General features: G+C 46.0%; 1 protein-coding gene across 1 annotated transcript in view; it reads right to left on the bottom strand.

Annotated features, from left to right (window-relative positions):
- The window catches only part of LOC137535477 (zinc finger protein 271-like), a 408,695-nt gene that overhangs the window by 147,987 nt on the left and 236,874 nt on the right, over positions 1 to 23,834 (bottom strand). The gene's annotated exons all lie outside the window — the stretch shown is intronic.

Here is a 23,834-nt window from a genome sequence, read left to right as displayed (position 1 = left end):
CTGACTGAATACATTGTCTCTATGTGTTTATCAGATGATGGGGGATCTAGGTGGACAGTCCTGGGAATAAAGAGGACCTGTACATCTCTCTGGTGGGTTTCTGTTACTGAATACATCTGTAGGAAACACACACACTGACTGAATACATTGTCACTATGCGTTTATCAGATGATGGGGGATCTAGGTGGACAGTCCTGGGAATAAAGAGGACCTGTACATCTCTCTGGTGGGTTTCTGTTACTGGATACATCTGTAGGAAACACACACACTGACTGAATACATTGTCTCTATGTGATTATCAGATGATGGGGATCTAGGTGGACAATCCCGGGAATAAAGAGGACCTGTACATCTCTCTGGTGGGTTTCTGTTACTGGATTTATCTGTAGGAAAAACACATACTGACTGAATACTATAGGCGCAAATTAACTAAGCATTACCATGTTGAAAAGTAAAAATGACCGATTAGTAAATTAAATTACCGACTTGTGTAGTGAATACCTAAAAAAAAGTCAATTCTTTAAGATTAAAGCATTTGGTAAAACAAATAAAAAGTATTTTTAAGACCTAGCTGGACCTGTCAATAACTAGAAATCAGCATTCTGCATTACCGAGCAGGTCTTAGTGAACTGAAGCAACGTTTTTGGTAACTTACCTATTACCGCATGTGTGACAATCTTAGTGAATTTTGGAAAAAAAAAGTCTAAATTATAGAACTTTTTTTCTTTCCTTTTTCTTTTTTTTTTACACCAAACAGCCCTTAGTGAATTGAGGTCAATGAGGTGGATTCCCTAAGCTGCACTGCTACAGCAGCACTGCTTAATGAGCGCACAGAGTGTTATAATCCCCTGCGCACACTATGCAGCCATAGCATGCGCAGTTACATTATGCTTGGCTGAGATAGTTTAAAGAGCGCTTTGTTACACTTACAGTGAACCAGAGACGAATCACTGCTCAGCCTACTTGTTATCAGCCCTGATAACATCCCTGAGTGAGCATTCAGCCTGGCTTTGCTCAGGAATGCTTATAGCTGAGTCATTATAGCAGAGCCAGAAGAGGCCAGGCTTGGGCTTGAAAAGACATCAGAGAATACAGACTCAGCTATAATGATTCCTGAGCTAAGCCAGGCTGAATGCTCACTCTGGGATTTTATCAGGGCTGATACCAAGCAGGCTGAGCAGTGAAGAATGAATCAGAGAGTAGGGTGGGTGTTTTCTCTAATGTTCCCACTGATATATATGGTAAAATACATGAGGGTCATTCGTCTCTGGTTCACTTTAATGGGCGTTCCACTGAGCCCACCCAGAGCCTGGCAAGAGCCTGTCACTTGACAGTCAGGGTACAGGGCCAAAGTGCAGGAATATCGTACTTTGAAGCTACTGGACATGCCAGGCTCTGGGCGGGCTCAGTGGAGCGCTCATTAAGTATAACGAAGCGCTCTTCAAACTATCTGAGCCAAGCAAAATGTAACTGCGCATGGCTGCATATTGTGCGCAGGGGATAACATTTGCTGCTGTTATTGAGCTGCACTGCTGTAGCAATGCTGCTTAGAGAATCAACCCCATGATCTGTGTGTGTTCATCAGATGAGGGGATCTAGGAGGACCCCAAGTACTGCTTTCTCCATTACAAGTAATAAACAATCTCCTCTTACCAGGTGATGTGAGGGGCGGCTGATTCTCCATCATGGTGTCCTTCTATATACTGCCACTCCTGCATAGAGAAATAGACAGTGACATGGCTATACTGGGAAAGAAGTGGCATTACTGGGATGGGGGGACATTACATACTGGAGGATAATGGCAATGCTGGGAGACACAGGAGGGACATGGCTACACTGGGAAATAAATGTCATTACTGGGGTGGGGGACATTACATACTGGAGGATAATGGCAATGCTGGGGGACACAGGGGGACATGGCTATACTGGGGGAGAAATGACATTACTGGGGTGGGGGACATTACATACTGAAGGATAATGGCAATGCTGAGGGACACATGGGGACATGGCTATACTGGGAAAGAAATAGCATTACTGGGGTGGGGGACATAACATACTGGAGGATAATGGCAATGCTGGGGGACATGGGTATACTGGGAAATAAATGGCATTACTGGGGTGGGGGGCATTACTTACTGGAGGATAATGGCAATGCTGGGGGACACAGGGGGACATACGGCCCCTCAGCTAGAGTGAGGGGCCCGATGCACAAAGCATGTGACATGGGGGGTTTAAGTGCAGTTCACATATAGCAAGACTATACCTTATAGATATACATAGAATACATTGGAGAAGATCACCTTATAATGTCAAAGAAAGTTTGTGAATCGACCACTAGATGGCAGTAGAATTTTAACAACTGAATATTATTAAGTGGAATATTAAATTAGATTTTGTAATAGCAGCGGTGTCTGTGTATAGGCAGATTGCTTCCATGTATGGATGTGGAAGGAAGCACTCAGTCTAAGATACCCGGCGGCCATATTTATGAAGTCCGTGAGGAAGGACATACGTCGGGCAGAGGGAATCAAGTTAGCAACGCACAGAGCAGTATAAAAGGGGCGTGGCGCGCCAGTGACGTCAGCCCCTGATGAGTCTGATTGGACGAAACGCGCAGGGCGGAGCTACGGCCGGCGCGTCTGACGTCACTGCTGCTGAGAGCAGTCGGCTATTATCTGTAAGCGGAGAAAGCGTGGGAGCGAGACCTAGGCGGCCGGAGACAGCTAGGGGGACACGGGACGCCGTCATTCCTCGGTCCGGTGCCAGGACAGACCCTGCTGCTAGGATGCATTTGATGTGCACTGTAACAAGACGGCATACGTGAGTGCGCAATCTGTGTGCAGGCGAGCTTTTCTGCCTAAACAATATCACGCTATGATTCTTTTATGTTTTATATGTTTTATGCTATGAAGTTTTACGTGGAGTATTAAAGAGTCTGCAAGTGCCAGTGGTTGTTTTAAACGCATGTACTAGATCCACCTGATGTTTGAGGTGGCTATAATCCGGTGAGCGCAATCTAAATTGGGGAGCGGATTCACGAGTGTTGCACCGTTTTCACTGCCACCAGGGTGTTTTGTGGACTTATATCACAGAATTACGCTATGTGCAATATGACTTTTGTTTTATAGGAAATTGTTGGGGAGCGCAGCTCAGTGCTATATACTGTTATACTGCACGTTTATTGGTACGCTTGCTGCATACATTGCTACTAAGATTGTTTAATATAAATGTAAGTAGTTCTGCAGTGTTTGTAAATTCCCATATTACATTTGTGAATCCTTTGTGTTCCGGCCCAGTGAGCAGTAATTATTTATTGCAGCAGGCCTGTTTTTTGGTAGCCACTCCCATCCTCAGCTGAACTGGTTTCCCAATTTCAAATTGAGAATCACTTCCAATTCAGCCATGGCAGCTATCATACCTATTTAAAGAAAACCTGAACTGAAAATTAAAAGTCAAAATCAGCGTACACAAGTCATACTTACCTTCCATGTAGTCTACTCCTCAGTGTCTCTCTCCTGTCCCGCGTCCTGTTTGTTCACTGTGATCAAGGGAATTTTCTATCCTCCATTTTGAAAATGGCCATTGCCCATAACAGCTTTCTGGTCAGCACACAGTTAAACTGTAACGTCGCCCACTTGAGCCATAGGGAAACATGGACATTACCTGGTACATCAGTTTTCCTCTCAGCTATAACTGACAGCAACTGATATTTTACTGACAGCAACTGATATATTTCAGATCTGACAAAATATTGTCAGAACTGGAAGGGATTATTGTCAGAAGAAAATGGTGAGCTTCTGAGAGAAACTGATGGCAAGGTAACTATGTAATGCTCATTTGAAGTTACCTCATGTGTTTATTTTAAATATTTTTACTCAGTACAGGTTCTCTTTAAGTGCTGGAGCTTGGTCACTCGTGCCATTTCATTCCTAAGTGCCATTTATTACAAAGTGCTTTACAACTTACCAATAATTCACCCAGGAATTAAAACAGGATTCAACAGCCACAGGACTCTGCTGGAAACTACTACTCTGCATCCACAACTGCCTCCAATGCTATTGCTACAAACGCCACTGCTGGACACTTGTTGCACAGCCAAGTAGACTCTGCTTCTTTATGCACACAGGTTTGCTTTCACTAACTGCATACTCATATAAACTGTTTAGTGGTTGGAAATTCCCAGGTAATAATCAGAGACCATTACCCTGTTTACTGTGCTTTTTCTTATGTTCTGCCTGTCTGCAAACATCTACAAGTTGCATTGCAATATGCACCCTCCCAGTGTACCACACTCCATATTCATTTCACCTGCTCTGCTTTCCTCACCTTACTCAGCTTCTCATGAACTGTTAGCTCTCCTGAAATCTCTCTCTCCCTCCAGAAGCTCCAAAACCTCACAAACATTTAAATCCCGGTCACATTTGCTTACTCTCTCCCTCCTACTCTTACTTGCAGCTGGTGATATATCACCTAACCCTGGGTCACAGCTTGCTGCAGGACAAGCATCCCCTGCTGACCTGCTTCACACACCTTACAGCCCTCTGTCCACAAATAACATAAACCTCCATCCTCACCCCAACCTTATTTCCATCCATCCCACCCACAAACACATACTCCCCCTACCCTGCGGTCTCTGGAATGCCAGATCCGTCCGCAATAAACTTACAGCGGTTCACAACATCTTCCTCTCGAAATCCTAAACCATCCTCACACTCACTGAGACATGGCTCACCCCCTCTGACTCTGCCGCAGAGGCTGCCCTCTCCTACCGGAGGCTTCACCTCAGTCACACCCCCAGACCAGTCAACAGGCCAGGGGGAGGGGTGGGTCTGCTCCTCTCCCCATCCTGCACCTTCAGTGTCCTCACCCCACCTACCTCCCTACAATTCACATCATTCGAGGCCCACACCATCCGCCTCTACCACCCCCTCCCTGCCATTGTTGCGGTCTTATACCGCCCTCTGGGCTCCACCCCACAATTTCTCGATGACCTTGCCTCCTGGCTCCCTCACATCCTCTCCTCTGACCTCCCCACCATCATCCTCGGGGATCTCAATATTCCCATCGATGATGCCCAGAACTCCGTTGTGACCTGGCTACTCACCATTGCCAACTCACATGGCCTAGTACAACACACCAACACCCCCACTCACACTGCAGGTCACACTCTCGACCTTCATATATATTAGATATTCACTAAATCCACCACCATTGCGGACCTCGACATCGCACCATTTCCACCCTCAGACCATCACCTTCTCACCTTCAACCTCCTCACGGAAGGCACCTCCAAACTACCCGCCCACCCACCTGGTCGATGGCAACAAGACGTACGCAAGCTCAACCCTAGCATCCTTGCTGACCCCCTCCATGCCCTCTCCTCCACTCTCCCCACCCTAACCTGTCCTAATCTTGCTGCAGCTCAGTATTGCCAAACTCTCTCATCAGCCCTAGAGAAAGCTGCTCCACCAATATTTCGCTGCAACCGACCCCCTAACCCCCAGCCCTGGCGCACTACCATACTTGTAACCTCCAGAGGAAAACACGCGCTACTGAACGGAAATGGAGGAAAACAAGACTTAACCAGGATTTCCTACAGTACAAGACTAACTTGCTGCAGTTCCACACTGCCCTTGCTCATGCGAAGCAGGAATACTTTACCAAGCTCATCGGAGCACAAACTTCAAACCCCCGGCGTCTTTTTGCCATTTTCAACTCCCTGCTTAAACCCCCCCCCCCCCCCCCACCCTCCGTTTCCCCCCTCTCTGCCACAGATTTAGCCACCCACTTCACCAACAAAATTTGTCTCCCTCCATCAGGAAATATCCAATCTTCAATCATCACCTCCCACCCCCTCCCAACCAGCTCCTCCCCCACCCTATCCTCCCCTCACCTCCTTCACCTCTACTACCACAAGGAAGTCAACCACCTACTGCAGACTTCCCATATCACTACTTCCCCCTTGACCCCATCCCTTCTGATTTACTCCAGCCTCACTTCACGGAATTAGCCCCAGTCCTCACTACCCTGTTCAACCTCTCCCTATCCACAGGCACCTTCCCCTCAGACTTCAAGCAGGCCACTGTACTACCCCTGTTCAAGAAAGCCTCCCTCGACCCTTCGCTACCCTCCAACTACCGTCCTATCTCCCTCCTCCCCTTTGCCTCAAAACTCCTTTAGCGCCTGGTTCACAAACGCCTGACCCAGTACCTCAATGCCAACTCACTGCTAGACCTACTCCAATCTGGATTTCGGCCTGCCCACTCAACCGAAACTGCTCTCACCAAAGTGGTCAACGACCTTGCATTAGCTAAAGCTGAAGGTAAATAATCCATTCTCTTCCTCCTTGACCTGTCAGCAGCTTTTGACACAGTAGATCATCCCCTACTCCTCCAGTCCATGGGCATTCACGATCTCACCCTAACCTGGCTTTCATCCTACCTCTCCAACCGCTCCTTCACGACCGCCTTCAATGAGTCCTCGTCCACCCCCAAACACCTCTCGGTGGGAGTCCCCCAAGGCTCCGTCCTTAGACCCCTACTGTTCACCCTATGCACATCCTCCATTGGCAAGGTTATCTCCTCCATGGGTTTTAAAGGGACACTGTAGGGGGGGTCGGGGGAAAATGAGTTGAACTTACCCAGGGCTTCTAATGGTCCCCCGCAGGCATCCTGTGCCCGTGCAGCCACTCACCGATTCTCCGGCCCGCCTCTGGTTCACGTCTGGAATTTCAGACTTTAAAGTCTGAAAACCACTGCGCCTGCGTTGCCGTGTTCTCGCTCCCACTGATGTCACCAGGAGCGCACGGTGCAGTCGCAGACCATACTGGGCCTGCGCAGTACGCTCCTGGTGACATCAGCGGGAGCGAGGACAGGGCAACGCAGACGCAGTGGTTTTCAGACTTTAAAGTCTGAAATTCCAGACGTGAACCAGAGGCGGGCCGGAGAATCGGTGAGTGGCTGCGTGGGCACAGGATGTCTGCTGGGGACCATTAGAAGCCCCGGGTAAGTTCAGCTAATTTCCCCCCCGACCCCCCTACAGTATCCCTTTAACTATCATCTGTATGCAGATGACACACAGATCTACCTCCACACCCCTAACATATCCACCACTACCATGGACAAGGTCTCCTCCTGTCTATCAGCCATCTCCTCCTGGATGTCAGCTAGGTTCCTGAAACTAAATCTAGACAAAACAGAATTTATGATCTTCCCACCCCGGCCATCCATGAACCTCACAGATGTGCATGTCACTGTTAACCACACTACCATTCGCCCTACCTCTCAAGCCCGCTGTCTGGGTGTCACCCTGGACTCCGCACTTTCCTTCACTCCCCACATCTAAAACCTCACAAAGTCCTGCAACTTCCACATTTGTAACTTCTGAAAGATTTGCCCTTTCCTGACCTCTGCCACCACAAAACTCCTCATCCATGCCCTCATAATTTCCCGCCTTGACTACTGCAATGCCCTTCTGTCTGGTCTCCCTATGACTCGAATAGCCCCACTGCAGTCCATCATGAATGCGGCAGCCAGTAGGCCTGAACGATTTTATGAAAAGGATGAATTGCACGATTTTTGTCAGAAATTGCGATTTCGATTCTGTAGACGATTTTTACTACACAACGATGGATCAGTTCACTCTGACCATCCAGTCGCTCTCTACCTGACGTGGGACAGTCTGCGACAACTACAGTGTTCTCCCCAGGCTCTTTTAGCTGGGTGCTCCGCCCAGCTAATTTCAGTGACCACCCGGCTTTCAACGGCTCACCGCCTCATCCTTTTCTTGTGCTATAAGTAGAGTTGCACCGGCCCTGCATTTCCTCGTCGTGCCCCACCCGGCTACTTTTTCATGCCACCCGGCTGGAAAAAGTTTCTGGGGAGAACACTGAACTACTATAACTGCGGTCCCCTCTGTCTGTCCCGTGTGCTGCTGGCTGGGGGGTGACAGTGACTGACACTGAAAACGTCACCTCCCTGCTGTTGCTGGCTGGACAGCTTCTAGCAATCACACAGCTATTGCACTCATCTTCCCTGAGCACTGATAGGTTACATGGGGAGTCACTGCTGTCATGTCACACAGTACTGAGCAGTGTATAAATAGGAAGTCAGCTAGATATGTGCAGAGGAATATACAATCATATTGCCCTACCTCTTCATATATCTAGCTGACTTCCTATTTATACACTGCTCAGTACTGTGTGACATGACAGCAGTGACTCCTCATGTAACCTATCAGTGCTCAGGGGAGATGAGTGAAATAGTTGTGTGGAATTGCTAGAAGCTGTCCAGCCAGCAGCAGCAGCAGCGTGATGTTTTCAGTGTCAGAGTCACTATCACCCCACAGCCAGGCAGCTCACACGGGACAGGCAGAGAGTGGACTGCAGCCAGTAATAGTAGTTGATGCAGACTGTCCCCCGTCAGGTAGAGAGAGCGGACAGAAGTTAATTGCTGTGTTAATGGCTCTCCCGGGCAGCGCGTCTCCGGCTCTTTTCATCTTCCGGTGGTAGGGGCGGGACCAGCCCTCCTTCCCTGTCTGCCCCATTCACCAACCTGGCTCTCACCCCGAGAGGGAGGGGGCATGGTCCGATTTGTTAACCCCTCACTGGCCTCCTCTCCAGCATCTACAGGGGAAGGTCTCTGTTTTATTTACACATGCAGAGCGGCAGAGAAAACCGCAGCAAAACCGAAGCTCTGACGATCTCAAGATCGTCTTAACCTTGATCACGATTTTCGGTTTAAAAACGTAAATCGTTCAGCCCTAGCAGCCAGAATTATCCACTGCTCCCATCGCTCCACCAAGGCGGATCCCCTCCTTGAATCCCTTCACTGGCTTCCTATCCAGTCCAGAATTCAGATTCAAGATACTGTGTCTGACCTACAAATCTGCCCACAAAACCTGTCCAACCTACATTTCCGATGTTACTCAGAGGTACACACCTAGCCGCTCACTCCAATGAACTTCGCCTGACCGCCCCCCGCATCACCCAGTCCCATGCACGCCTCCAGGACTTCTCAAGAGCTGCTCCAACACTACGAAACTTCCGACCTCTACCCATTAGGGCAGCCCCCTCCTTCAACATCTTCAAGTAGGCCCTCAAAACTCACCTTTTCACTCTGGCCTACTACCCCTCACAAGTGCTCTAAACCCACAACTGAACTCTGGTCTCCCACCTCTCGTGTCCCTACCACTCCCTCTAGATTGTAAGCCATTGGGCAGGGTCCTCCTCCTTTTATGTCCTACCTGATCATGCACCTCCATTACTGTGAACCCATGCTATGCATCCGAGTGAACCTAACTTGCCTAATCTCCATGCTCCCATCCAGTGACTGACTAAGCATTACCATTGTTATAATTTAAGTAGGCCTCAGTTATTTGGCCTGAGTTTAGGTAAAAGGCTTGTCCGCAGTGTACGCCTTTAAAAGAAATAGAGTTTCTTGTGATGCAGGCAGAAGCATCTCAGTGTCTGCGTGAAGCAGATGATACAAGCAGATACTGAGAACATGTTCCTGAAAGAAGGCCACAGGCCTACACTGACCTCAACACGTACACCACAGGAACAATGAACATAGGCCATGTTTACCAAAATACCAAATTCCAGTAAGTAAGGGAAAAGTGACATTGAATATTAATCGAGTAGGTGGGTATTATGACACCACGAGGGGGCTCAACCAATAGTCTGGTCTTGGGGATGGCGAAGATGATGTCACATTTAACTCTTTCCTAGTCGGTATTAAAACCTGGGTGGGCGATCGGAGCTCAGTCTGCTTCTTACTTTCACACTAGCTCTAAATGCTGACTGGAACCTCTAAGTATTTTCATTCTTCATGTAATCTGATATGATGTATGCTGTACATAGGTAGTCTAGTGTAACGTAGGTTAGAAAGAAGGTAACTAACTAACCTTCAGGAGGAAGGTTAGTTAAGAGCTGTAACGCCAAGGACTTAAACAATGAAGACTTTGCTTTGCTAGGATGATGAACTATATCTGTATATATGTTTCCTGAATAAACTCCTTAAATACTGAGGAAGCCTGAGAAAAGTCTATCTCCTGCTTGCTGTGATGAGTCGTGTTTGCAACTCTTGATGATGAGTTTGCTGGTGCCGGAAAAAGGTGAATTAGAACAGTTTATAACAATGTCCCTACCACTCCCTCTAGATTGTAAGCCATTGGGCAGGGTCCTCCTCCTTTTATGTCCTACCTGATCATGCACCTCCATTACTGTGAACCCATGCTATGCATCCGAGTGAACCTAACTTGCCTAATCTCCATGCTCCATCCAGTGACTGACTTAGCATTACCTTGTACTCATACTGTGCTGTGTGATCTCCATGCTCACATCCAGTGACTGACTAAGCATTACCTGGTACTCATACTGTGCTGTGTGATCTGGTTTTTCTTGTATTCCTGCATTGTCATTTTGCTGTATGTCACCCCTAAATATTGTCTGTAGCATAAACGAATGTTCAGCGCTGCGTAATATGTTGGCGCTTTATGAATCATTTATTATAAATCACCAAATATAAAAAAAAGACTATAACATCGATTAAAAATCAGAGCCCTGACTCAAAACACCCAGGGGACTAAAGGCTTGGCCAATGCAACACATATCACATCAGATAGAAAAGGACTAATTAGCTGGAGCTCTCAGCACAAAAAATCGGTTAGATATAGGCCTCAATACTGTCCAGAGTTCCCAAAAAAGTTATTCACAAGATGTGGAAATTCCAAAAAAAGAGCAGTTCAATGTATTTTGCAGATGAAAAATCACTTGCTTTGCTCAACATAAGGAGTGCTCACAGATGCATGTAGAGATCCACCTTAATAAATGGGTTACTAGTAGGCAGGACAGTCACCAAATCCTAGGCCCTTCATTAAATCTTCAATCCTGGTTTGTATATGGTATAGTATCTCACAAGGTATCCATCAAACATACTGTTTACGTGACTAGCAGCATCTCAAATGGTTTCAATAAAGTGTGATCAGAGAAATCACTGTGTGTCACGGTTCAGTACCTGCTGTCTGGTGGCTGGCACATACGGATGCCCGTGTGCGTCCGGGTGGTGGTCGGGTCGCTGTTGGATCCGGCGGCTGCCTCCGTGTGCGCCATGGGCGGCATTGTTGACCTCTGCACCGGAAGTGTAGGGGTGGACGTGTTGCGCATGTGCATGCGGACGGACGTACGCGTGTGCATGGTAATACGGAACTAAGTACGCTTGGATGTGCGCATGTGTACGTAATGACGCATGACGCCATGTTTGGCGCCAAACAGCCTATTTAAGCAGGCGGAGAGCAGTACTCAGTGCTGTTGTATTGCAGCAAGTTCTGGGTGCTCTCCCGTGACGTGACTCATTGTCTGCCTTGATTACCTGCTATGCTATTGACCCCGGCTCGTCTGACTACCCGATTTGGCTTTGACCCTGGCTTTGTACGATTACCCACTCTGTTGCTGACCCGGACCTGTCTGAGAACCCGCTTTGTTGCCGAACTCCTGCCTGTACGAGGACCATCTCTGTTGCGGACCCGGACCTGTCTGAAAACCCGCTCTGTTGCCGACTCACTGCTTGCCTACGGAACTGCCTGGTTGTCGAGTCATTGCAGTACCAGACTCGACCTGTGGGAGCGCTCCGGAACCTCCTGCAACACACTAGTGATCCCGCGAGCGCTCCTACCCCTTGTTTACTGGAGATTCCTGTTCCCAGTCCAGGAACTTCAGTCGACGAGCCGCAAGAGCCGCTGCCCTCAGCAAATCGGTCTCCAACATCTGAGGTACGTGACAGAATACAACAGCCAGTTCATGGAGACCGCTGAGGCAGCCAACGTTCTCAGTACACTATGCAAACAAGTAACGGCTCTGACTGAAGCAATCAAGGAACTTCAAGCAGGATATGTTCAAATGGAGGGACGTCTGAATACCTTAACCAACAGAGGGGAATCAACCCCCCCAGCAGCACCTCCTCAAGCTCCCGTCAGTAATCCAGCTTCAGGTGAACCAGTACCTATAGCAATAGTCCCTACTCCCGAGCCGCGAGTACCAATTCCGGAACGTTTCTCGGGAGACCGAACACGATTTCGGGCCTTCCGACATTCATGCCAGCTTTACTTTGCATTGCAACCCCGAACCTTTGTGAACGAAGAAACTAAAGTCGGATTCATAATCTCACTACTTCAGGGAGAACCTCAGTCCTGGGCTCATCATCTAATGGATCAGGAACATGCAACTCTGACTACCTCTCAAGGGTTTTTAGACAACATGGCTATCCTCTATGATGACCCTCAGCGGTGTGCTACAGCTGAGGCTACTCTTCAGCATCTGCGACAAGGCCGTAAACCTGTTGAAGAATACACATCCGAGTTCCGACGTTGGGCAGCCGATACATATTGGAACGAACCCGCCTTAAAACATCAGTACAGGACAGGACTATCAGAACATATTAAAGATGAATTGGCTCGTGTGGGAATACCTGATACTCTAGACGATCTTATCGTGACAGCTATTCAGATTGATCGACGCTATCGGGAACGTCAGATGGAGAAGAGTGGTGCTGGTATTAACCGTTCTTTCTGGTCACCCACTTCCGTGCCACCTCCTCCTGCTCCATCAAGCTCTCACGATCAACCTGAACCAATGCAAATTGGCCTTATACGGTCACCTCTTTCAGAGGAAGAAAAAGCCAAAAGAAGACAGGGAAACCTCTGCTTTTATTGTGGGGCGACCGGTCATTTCTTGAGAGCCTGCCCAGTCCGTCCGCAGAGTAAGAAGGATTATCATGATTCTTTTAAATTCCAACCATCCTTTTCTCCTGCTCTCTCAACTAATCATTTTATTGTCCCTATCTTTTTTCAGCTCCCCGGAAGAATCCTGGAAACCTCAGCAATCATTGATTCTGGTGCCTGTAGTTGTTTTATGGACATATCCTTTGCCACTAACCATTCATTCCCAACTCAATCCCGAAAGGCTCCTCTTCAAATTCATCTTGCCAATGGTACAACAGTCAGTTCTGGACCTGTAACCTTGGAAACCATACCCCTTGTTTCTTCAGTTCTTGGAAGACATCAGGAAATACTTAAATTTGATCTTCTAGCGTCTCCTCTTCATCCAGTTATCCTAGGATTGCCTTGGCTTCAAGCTCACGATCCTGTCATTAAATGGTCCTCTGGAGAAATGATGTTCTCCTCATCATATTGTAAAACATATTGCCTGTCAGAACAAACAACCATCACTGGCTCATTGTTATGTACTTCTACTCTACAAGACACAATTCCGGAACCATACCACCCGTTTCTAGACGTCTTTGATAAAAAGAAAGCAAACCAGTTGCCACCTCACCGTCCATATGATTGCCCTATAGACTTGCTTCCAGGAGCGGCAATTCCCTTTGGACGAATGTTTACTTTGTCTGAACCTGAACAGGATGCATTAAAAGATTACATTGAAGACAACCTTAAGAAAGGGTTCATTCAACCATCCACCTCGCCAGCAGGGGCAGGTATCTTTTTTGTGCAGAAGAAAGATAAGACACTTCGTCCTTGTATTGACTACAGGGAACTGAACAAAATAACAAACAAGAACAGATATCCGTTGCCCCTGATGCCGGAACTCTTTCAGAAGTTAAGGGGAGCAAAGATCTTTACCAAATTAGATCTTAGGGGTGCATACAATTTAGTAAGAATTAGAGCCGGTGATGAGTGGAAGACAGCCTTCAGGTCTCGATTTGGACACTTTGAGTACCTAGTAATGCCTTTCGGCCTCTGTAATGCACCCGCTACTTTCCAACACTTTATGAATGATGTACTCAAGGATTTTATTGACCATTTTTTAGTTGTCTATCTGGATGACATTTTGATATTTTTTTATCTTCATTAGAAGAGCATCGAGATCAAGTTTGCCAAGTTCTTAGTCGATTAAGGATCCACAATCTCTATGTCAAAGCAGAGAAATGCGAGTTCGAGCAACCAACAATTCAGTTTCTAGGACTCATTATTTCAGCAGATGGATTTACTATGGATCCACAAAAGATACAGGCAATCTTGGATTGGCCTGCACCCAATAATAGAAAAGCGGTCCAGAGGTTCGTGGGGTTTGCAAATTTTTATAGAAAATTCATAAGGAACTTCTCTGCCATAATCCTACCCATTACTCAATTAACCCGTCAACAAACTCATTTCCGCTGGACATCAGAGGCTCAGAGGGCATTCGATAAATTAAAGGAACATTTCACCACTGCACCAATCCTCAGGCATCCAGATCCGGCCTTAGTTTATGTATTGGAAGTTGACGCCTCAGAAACAGCGGTTGGAGCAGTGCTCTCTCAACGACAGGGGTTGAAGGCAACATTGCATCCAATAGCATTCTTCTCTAGGAAACTATCAGTTACGGAGAAAAATTATGATGTCGGGGATCGGGAACTATTAGCAATTAAGGATGCACTAGAAGAATGGAGGTATCTGTTGGAAGGGGCAACACAGACTATCCTGATATACACAGATCATCGCAACCTGGAATATCTCAAAACTGCAAAAAGACTCAATCCAAGACAAGCAAGATGGGCCCTATTCTTCTCACGATTTTCTTTCCACATTACCTATCGCCCCGGATCTAAAAATACAAAACCTGATGCATTGTCTCGAATGTTTCCTGAAGAAGAAGTACAAATTCCTCCGGATACAATTCTCTCTGAACAAAATTTTTTGATGCTTCAACCAGCTCTCTTAGACCAACTTCGTCAAACGTCTACAGATCTTCCAGACAAGGTCAAGCCAGTATTGGTGTTGAAGGATGATCTCTGGCTATTCGGAAACAGAATTTTTGTACCTGAAGAAGCTCGACTTGCTGTTCTTAAACTTTGTCATGACCATCAGTTGGCGGGACATTTCGGCATAGCTAAAACACGAGAGTTGGTACAACGATCTTTTTGGTGGCCAGAACTTCGGAAAGACTGTAAGAAATATGTGGAAGCTTGTCATGTCTGCAACTGTAGCAAAGGTTCTAACCTGAAACCTTGGGGGTTGCTAGATCCGTTACCTGTACCTCCAAGACCCTGGCATTCAATATCGATGGACTTTATTGTTGAGCTTCCTAGAGCAGATAATTTCAATACAATCTTCGTCGTGGTGGATCGCCTGTCTAAAATGGCACATTTCATTCCTATGACCAGCTTACCTTCAGCTAAGGAAACTGCTACCACATTTATCAAAGAAGTTGTCCGTCTTCATGGCATACCCAGTGATATCACTTCAGACAGACGTACTCAGTTTACATCTCGTTTCTGGAGGGCCCTGTGCAAAATATTGAATATCCAACTTAACTTTTCATCGGCCTATCATCCCCAGTCGAATGGTCAGACGGAACGCACAAATCAGACTCTGGAGCAGTACCTCAGATGTTTTGTCACTTTCTCTCAAGACAACTGGGTTCTTCTACTTCCCTCAGCAGAATTTGCATATAATAATTCAATTCATTCATCTACTCAGCAATCACCATTTTTTGCAAATTACGGATTTCATCCATCTTTTTTGCCTAATATGATCATGGAGAAATCAGTTCCTGCTGCCGGTGAGATGGTTGAATTTTTCTTTCATAATAATCAGTTACTACAAGAGACAATGTGTCAAGCTCAAGAAAATTTCAAGAAGGAAGCTGACCATCACAGGAGAGGTGACTTGGAACTTAAGGTGGGTGATTCAGTATTACTTTCTACACTTAATCTGAAGCTGCCTTGCCCATCACGTAAACTAGGACCTAGATTTATTGGGCCATTTTTCATCAAGAGAAAAATTGGAAAAGTAGCATATGAACTAGATTTACCAAGGAGATTCAGGATACATCCAGTCTTCCATGTGTCTTTACTAAAACCCGTACAGCCTGATGCTATTTCTGGACAGAATATATCATCTCAACCCCCCATTATAGTGGATGGAGAGGAAGAATTTGAGGTGGAAGAAATCTTAAATTCCAGATGGAAAGGTAGTCATCTCCAATATCTCATCAAGTGGAGGAATTACGGGCCTGAAGACAATACCTGGGAGCCAGCCTCAAATGTTCACGCACCCCTACTGGTCAAGAAGTTTCACAAGAAATTCCCTGATAAACCAGCTTCAAGGGCATCCGGAGGCTGCTCCTAAGGGGGGGGCATTGTCACGGTTCAGTACCTGCTGTCTGGTGGCTGGCACATACGGATGCCCGTGTGCGTCCGGGTGGTGGTCGGGTCGCTGTTGGATCCGGCGGCTGCCTCCGTGTGCGCCATGGGCGGCATTGTTGACCTCTGCACCGGAAGTGTAGGGGTGGACGTGTTGCGCATGCGCATGCGGACGGACGTACGCGTGTGCATGGTAATACGGAACTAAGTACGCTTGGATGTGCGCATGCGTACGTAATGACGCATGACGCCATGTTTGGCGCCAAACGGCCTATTTAAGCAGGCGGAGAGCAGTACTCAGTGCTGTTGTATTGCAGCAAGTTCTGGGTGTTCTCCCGTGACGTGACTCATTGTCTGCCTTGATTACCTGCTATGCTATTGACCCCGGCTCGTCTGACTACCCGATTTGGCTTTGACCCTGGCTTTGTACGATTACCCACTCTGTTGCTGACCCGGACCTGTCTGAGAACCCGCTTTGTTGCCGAACTCCTGCCTGTACGAGGACCATCTCTGTTGCCAACCCGGACCTGTCTGAAAACCCGCTCTGTTGCCGACTCACTGCTTGCCTACGGAACTGCCTGGTTGTCGAGTCATTGCAGTACCAGACTCGACCTGTGGGAGCGCTCCGGAACCTCCTGCAACACACTAGTGATCCCGCGAGCGCTCCTGCCCCTTGTTTACTGGAGATTCCTGTTCCCAGTCCAGGAACTTCAGTCGACGAGCCGCAAGAGCCGCTGCCCTCAGCAAATCGGTCTCCAACATCTGAGGTACGTGACACTGTGCTGTGAAAGTTCAGTGATAAGTCCGCCAGGGCTTTGCCCTTATGCAGGCCTCCGATAGTAAGTTGGTCACGTGATGGAGAACAGAGATGATATGCGTCCCATAATAGGTTGTTATTCTGCAGTGTGAAAGCACTCAACTTATGTATGTATGTAGATATGCATAGAAGGAAAGTCCATCCACATTCATTGCATGGTGTATAGATATAGGGATACTCATCCGTCCAGTGCGGTTGTCTGTGGTTGCCTGGTCAAAAGATGTCCCCCGGGTGGAGCAGGGCTTCTAATGGGCAATGAGCCCTAGATTGCCGACCGGTTTCCCTGGCAAAGTCGCCAGCATCATCAGGGCAGGCTCATCGGAGGTCCCTGTGTGTGCGAACGCTGGCCTAAAATGGCGCCCGGCGGCCCCAGGACGCTACGCCGCACATGGACATGCCCCACGCAGCCGCGTCACGCGGATGACAGGAGCAAGCCCAAGGTGGCGTCAAAGAGTCGCACACCCCCCACAGCCAGAACGCGCACCATCTAGCGGCTAAGATGGATATTGCCGCTATAGGGCTAAAATCAGCTCTATGGTGCGCTCCGGTCCTGGGAAAGTGCGCGGCTCAGGGCGGCGATGAAAGGCCACCCTATTAGTCGCCCCGCGGCCGTCTTGGCACCATACCTCAGGAGACCCAATCAACCCCCAAACCCACTCCCCAGGTTGTTAGACAGGCTAGAAAGAAATAACTATTGTTAAAACCTATCATATGATTTAATACTTTGAAATACATTTAAAATCTGGATTCTAGATAGCTGAACACTGATAACATATGCTATGTTTTGGGAAAATTCATCAACTATATAAAACAATAAGGGGGTTTCCCAATTGTTTAAAAATGATTCAATGATGACCTCTGCCGGTGGAAAATTATTAAATTTATTTATTTATAAGAAAGGCAAATATATAGAAAATGATTTTATATTATTACATTTTAATATGCAAATTATATATTCTATGATTGTTTTAAGAAGAATTATACAATAAGCTTTATATTTAAATGATTATATTAGAAGGCCTGTATGTTTCAATAAGCCTTAAATTGCTGAAGACTATTACAGGTCTGTGTACAGTGTTATAGTGTCAGCCTGACCTTGGAAAGTACAGACACATTCCAAAAACTAATTAGCAGAAGGGGATATTATCAGAAATGCATCATGAATGACATTGTTTAGTCTCAATGTCTTGGGAAAAAAGTCAACCAGCAGATAAGATGGCTGGTGACGTCCATTTTTAATTAACTGCGTCAGAAATGACCTGATCATAATTTGTAAACATTGCAAACCTACGTTAATTCCCACAAGATAAGGTAATAAGGAATTTATAAACAATATTATTACGACTTAGGTAATCGAAACATGATAAAGCATTGACGCACGAAAGCTTTAGCCAATCAGAACCTGGGATTCAGGGAAATTCCAATTAGGCAGCCATATTGCATCCTATCCCTATAAAAGTAGGAGCTGAAAACTCATAGTTTGCAGAAGCTTGACAATCTCTTGTGAAGACACATGAGGCAGAAGCTACCTTCCCACACTTGGTTCTAGATGCTGAAGAGATGACAGAGAAGGGGTAATATGCTTAATATTCTGGTGATTTACTTTATTAATTTTTCAGCATTAAGTTCTGTTAAGATGTTAGCAAGAAGTTTTTTTAGAAGTAATTTTTAATGCTATTTCTTGAAGAAGATTTCTACAAGTTTTACACAGCTACTAGATACACAGCTATTGATACAGATGAGACTACTTTTGATCTTATTCTACATAACACAACTGTTGTATTCTTTTTTGAATGTACTTAGAAGATTGATAATCGCTTGGCTATAAAGCCATGATTAGATGGAATACTGTTAGAAGGAAACACTACTTGGAACTGTTCATATTTTATATATATATATGCTGTATGATAAGCAAATACCATTTTTTATATAAAATCATATACTGAGTGCTCTGATTCATTTTAAGGTATACCATCAATCTATAATTAGACCCCCCTATGCTGGATTTATATGATAGCAACGCTTTAAGGGCTGGTCCTTTACTGAGTTAGCAATCATGAAAAAAGCAAGAACCGCTCAGGTTTTTGACAGGGGGACCTGCGGAAGCAGTGGACTGAGTCTGGAGTAAAAACATCCAAAGCCACCGTGTACAGGCGTGTGCAGGAAATGGGCTACAGGTGCCGCATTCCCAACTTTTACATGTCATTTGGAAATCAAGGTGCCAGAGTCTGGAGGAAGACTGGGGAGAGGGAAATGCCAAAATGCCTGAAGTCCAGTGTCAGGTACCCACAGTCAGTGATGATCTGGGGTGCCATGTCAGCTACTGGTGTTGGTCCACTGTGTTTTATCAAGGGCAGGGTCAATGCAGCTAGCTATCAGGAGATTTTGGAGCACTTCATGCTTCCATCTGTTGAAAAGCTTTATGGAGATGAAGATTTCATTTTTTCACGACCTGGCACCTGTTCACAGTGCCAAAACCACTGGTAAATGGTTTACTGACCATGGTATTACTGTGCTCAATTGGCCTGCCAACTCTCCTGACCTGAACCCCATAGAGAATCTGTGGGATATTGTGAAGAGAAAGTTGAGAGACGCAAGACCCAACACTCTGGATGAGCTTAAGGCCGCTATCGAAGCATCCTGGGCCTCCATAACACCTGAGCAGTGCCACAGGCTGATGGCCTCCATGCCACACCGCATTGCAGCAGTCATTTCTGCAAAAGGATTCCCAACCAAGTATTGAGTGCATAACTGAACATAATTATTTGAAGGTTGACTTTTTTTTTGTTTTAAAAACACTTTTCTTTTATTGATTGGATGAAATATGCTAATTTTTTGAGATAGGAATTTTGGGTTTTCATGAGCTATATGTTAAAATCAATATTAAAACAATAAAAGGCTTGAACTACTTCAGTTGTGTGTAATTAATCTAAAATATATAAAAGTCTAATGTTTATCAGTACATTACAGAAAATAATGAACTTTATCACAATATGCTAATTTTTTTTTAAAAGGACCAGTTAACAAATCTCACGTGATATACAAAAAATACAAAAAAAATAAATATTGCTCAAAAAATTACAAATCAAGATATGCAAGGGAAAAAATCCAGCAAAAATTATCAGCATATCAGGTGAACAAGTGTCACAAGCTGCCCCAGAAGGGGTAAATAGCAATAATGCTAGATAAAAATAAACATCTATAATGTAAAGTGCAATAGCAACAATAAAGAATAAAAAGTAAAGTGCTCACGTGTAATCAGGGATGAGGAGACGGTACAAAAATCTTCCAACTGCTCAGGTTAGGATTCCACCGACTCCGACTCCTCTAATTTGCATATTACAATCTTGTTGATTGAAAGGATGTAACACAAAATGCATCTCTTAACTGCCAACGCTTAGGAATTTTAAAAGACAACTGAACTGAGAGGGAAACTGAGGCTGCCATATTTCTTCCCTTTTAGACAATACCAGTTACCTGGCTATCCAGGTGATCTTCTGCCTCTAATACTTTAGTCATAGACTTAGGCCCCATACACACATCAGACCATAGTCTTTTGAAAATGAAAGATCACAGACCAATCTTACCACCCTTCATGTAGTATGAGAGCCATACTCTACACAGTCTTTTCTATGGAGCTGAACTCCACATCAGAAAAAAATCTTTGCAAGATGCTGCACACACAGATGCTGTACAGACACAAAAGATCAGTATCTGCAAAAGATCTGTTCCTGCCAAAAATCCATTCCTGCAAATTGCAATGATAGTCTATGAGATCTGCAGATCATCATACACACATGATTTAGCTGACATTCATCTGCAGATCAGATCCACCAGGATGGATTTTCAGATCTGCAGATGATTGCTTGATCTGCAGATGAATGTCAGTTAAATCATGTGTGTATGATGATCTGCAGATCTCATAGACTATCATTGCAATTTGCAGGAATGGATTTTTGGCAGGAACAGATCTTTTGCAGATACTGATCTTTTGTGTCTGTACAGCATCTCTGTGTGCAGCATCTTGCAAAGATTTTTTTCTGATGTGGAGTTCAGCTCCATAGAAAAGACTGTGTAGAGTATGGCTCTCATACTACATGAAGGGTGGTAAGATTGGTCTGTGATCTTGCATTTTCCAAAGACTATAGTCTGATGTGTGTATGAGCCTTTAGGCTGCTTTCACAGTAAGACGTCACAGGTGCACATTAGTGCGGCCTGTAACGCAGCCCAACTCACAGCAATGAAAACTAAATGGGCTGTTCACAGTGCCCACGTTGCGTTACATAGTGACACTGCACGTTCAAATAAAGTACAGCATACTGTGCGTTCTAAGCGGCTATAGCCGTATTAGACTGCTTGCCCATAATATTATTCACTGCACTGCTGACGTGCAGTGTTTTCTTCCTGGAGCGGCGGCTTTGTGTGCTGATTGGCTGGCGGGACCACGTGATGCGGAGTGAATCACCAGCCAATCAGCGCCACGGAGACACACAGTGCTGCATAACGCGGCTCACTCTGGCGTCCTGCTTTAACACCACCAGGCGTTGCGTTAGGGGAACGTTATGCGACCATAACGTCCCCTAAAACGCAATGATCTGGTGGGAAAGAGGCCATAGGCCTCATTTACATCATACGTGCTGTCGTGCGCATTTGGAAGCGCATATGGCGTGGTAACATGCAAGAACAGCAGAAGGGTATAGACAGCCCTTCTGTCATTCACATCAAATGCTCTGCGCAGCAGCACGATGTGCTATGATGCGCTTGTGTACTGCAGCATGCATTCTGCCTGCAAGCGCAGAGCTGACCCATTCACTGTCAATGGATGGGATCAGCAGTGCAGTGGGTAGCAGCGCAGAGGGGGTGTGATCCTACGCGTTGTGTTCCAATGGCTCAACCATCTGTGCTGCATAGATGTGACTGAGGCCTAAAACTAGTCCTTGGTAAGAGTACTTGTAGAAGGTACAGATTGGAACAAAGAACATGGATCAGGCCCTAGGCAATGTGACTGTGGGTACATGTAAGACTGATGTGCAGGTACTCTGCAGGAGAATGAGGAGATTCTTCTTCTATTACACATTCTTCATGCACAATCTGAGCATGGCCAAGGCCCTAGGCAATGTAACTGTGGGTACATGTAAGAGTGATGTGCAGGTACTCTGCAGGAGAATGAGGAGATTCTTCCTCTATTACACATTCTTCATGTACAATCTGAGCATGGATCAGGCCCTAGGCAATGTAACTGTGGGTACATCTAAGAGTGATGTGCAGGTACTCTGCAGGAGAATGAGGGGATTCTGCCTCTATTACACATTCTTCATGTACAATCTGAACATGGATCAGGCCCTAGGCAATGTAACTGTGGGTACATGTAAGACTGATGTGCAGGTACTCTGCAGGAGAATGAGGGGATTCTTCCTCTATTACACATTCTTCATGCACAATCTGAGCATGGATCAGGCCCTAGGCAATGTAACTGTGGGTACATCTAAGAGTGATGTGCAGGTACTCTGCAGGAGAATGAGGGGATTCTGCCTCTATTACACATTCTTCATGTACAATCTGAACATGGATCAGGCCCTAGGCAATGTAACTGTGGGTACATGTAAGAGTGATGTGCAGGTACTCTGCAGGGAAATGAGGGGATTCTTCCTCTATTACATATTCTTCATGTACAATCTGAACATGGATCAGGTCCTAGGCAATGTAAATGTGGGTACATGTAAGAATGATGTGCAGGTACTCTGCAGGAGAATGAGGGGATTCTTCTTCTATTACATATTCTTCATGCACAATCTGAACATGGATAAGGCCCTAGGCAATGTAACTGTGGGTACATGTAAGAGTGATGTGCAGGTACTCTGCAGGGGAATGAAGAGATTCTTCCTCTATTACACATTCTTCATGTACAATCTGAACCAGGTTTATGGGTGATAGACAACACCTCTGTGTTCAATGTGCACAACATTCTCAGTGGATTCCCTGCAGCTCTGTGGGGAGTGCATATGGAGAGTATAGTACTATTGTGTAACTTAAAGTAAACCTGAGACAGATGAAAGTTTTATACATACCTGAGGCTTCCTTCAGCCCCCTTCAGGCTAATCAGTCCCTCGCTGTCCTCCTCCGCCATCTGGATCTTCTGCTATGGATCCAGGTACTTGAGCCAGTCAGGTGCAGGGCGCATGCACACACTTCGCTGCCAGGAACTTACTACATCTGCTCATCACTACTGTGCAGATGCAGAATGCTCCTGGCAGTGGAAGCGGCATGTGGCCGGACTGCGCTGACTGGCTGAATTACTGGGACTCATAGCAGAAGATCCAGGTGGCGGAGGTGGAAAGCGAGGGACTGATTAGCCTGAAGGGGGCTGGAGGAAGCCCCAGGTATGTATAAAACTTTTCTTTTCATCCGTCTCAGGTACCCTTTAATTCGTAGTCACTAATCCAAATTTGAACAACATATCAAATTATTATTTTTTTTACAAATCAATAACTGCAAAGTGGGGTGTGCGTAATTATTCAGCCCCCTTTGGTCTGAGTGCAGTCAGTTGCCCATGGACATTGCCTGATGAGTGCTAGTGACTAAATAGAGTGCACCTGTGTGTAATCTAATGTCAGTGCAAATACAGCTGCTCTGTGATGACCTCAGAGGTTGTCTAAGAGAATATTGGGAGCAACAACACCATGAAGTCCAAAGAACACACCAGACAGGTCAGGGATAAAGTTATTGAGAAATTTAAAGCAGGCTTAGGCTACAAAAAGAATTCCAAAGCCTTGAACATCCCACAGAGCACTGTTCAAGCGATCATTCAGAAATGGAAGGAGTATGGCACAACGGTACACCTGCCAAGACAAGGCCGTCCACCTAAACTCACAGGCTGA

The sequence above is a fragment of the Hyperolius riggenbachi genome, chromosome 10, assembly GCF_040937935.1.
Source record: "Hyperolius riggenbachi isolate aHypRig1 chromosome 10, aHypRig1.pri, whole genome shotgun sequence".
NCBI classification, from domain to species: domain Eukaryota; kingdom Metazoa; phylum Chordata; class Amphibia; order Anura; family Hyperoliidae; genus Hyperolius; species Hyperolius riggenbachi.
This window is presented reverse-complemented; position numbering and strand designations above follow the sequence as displayed.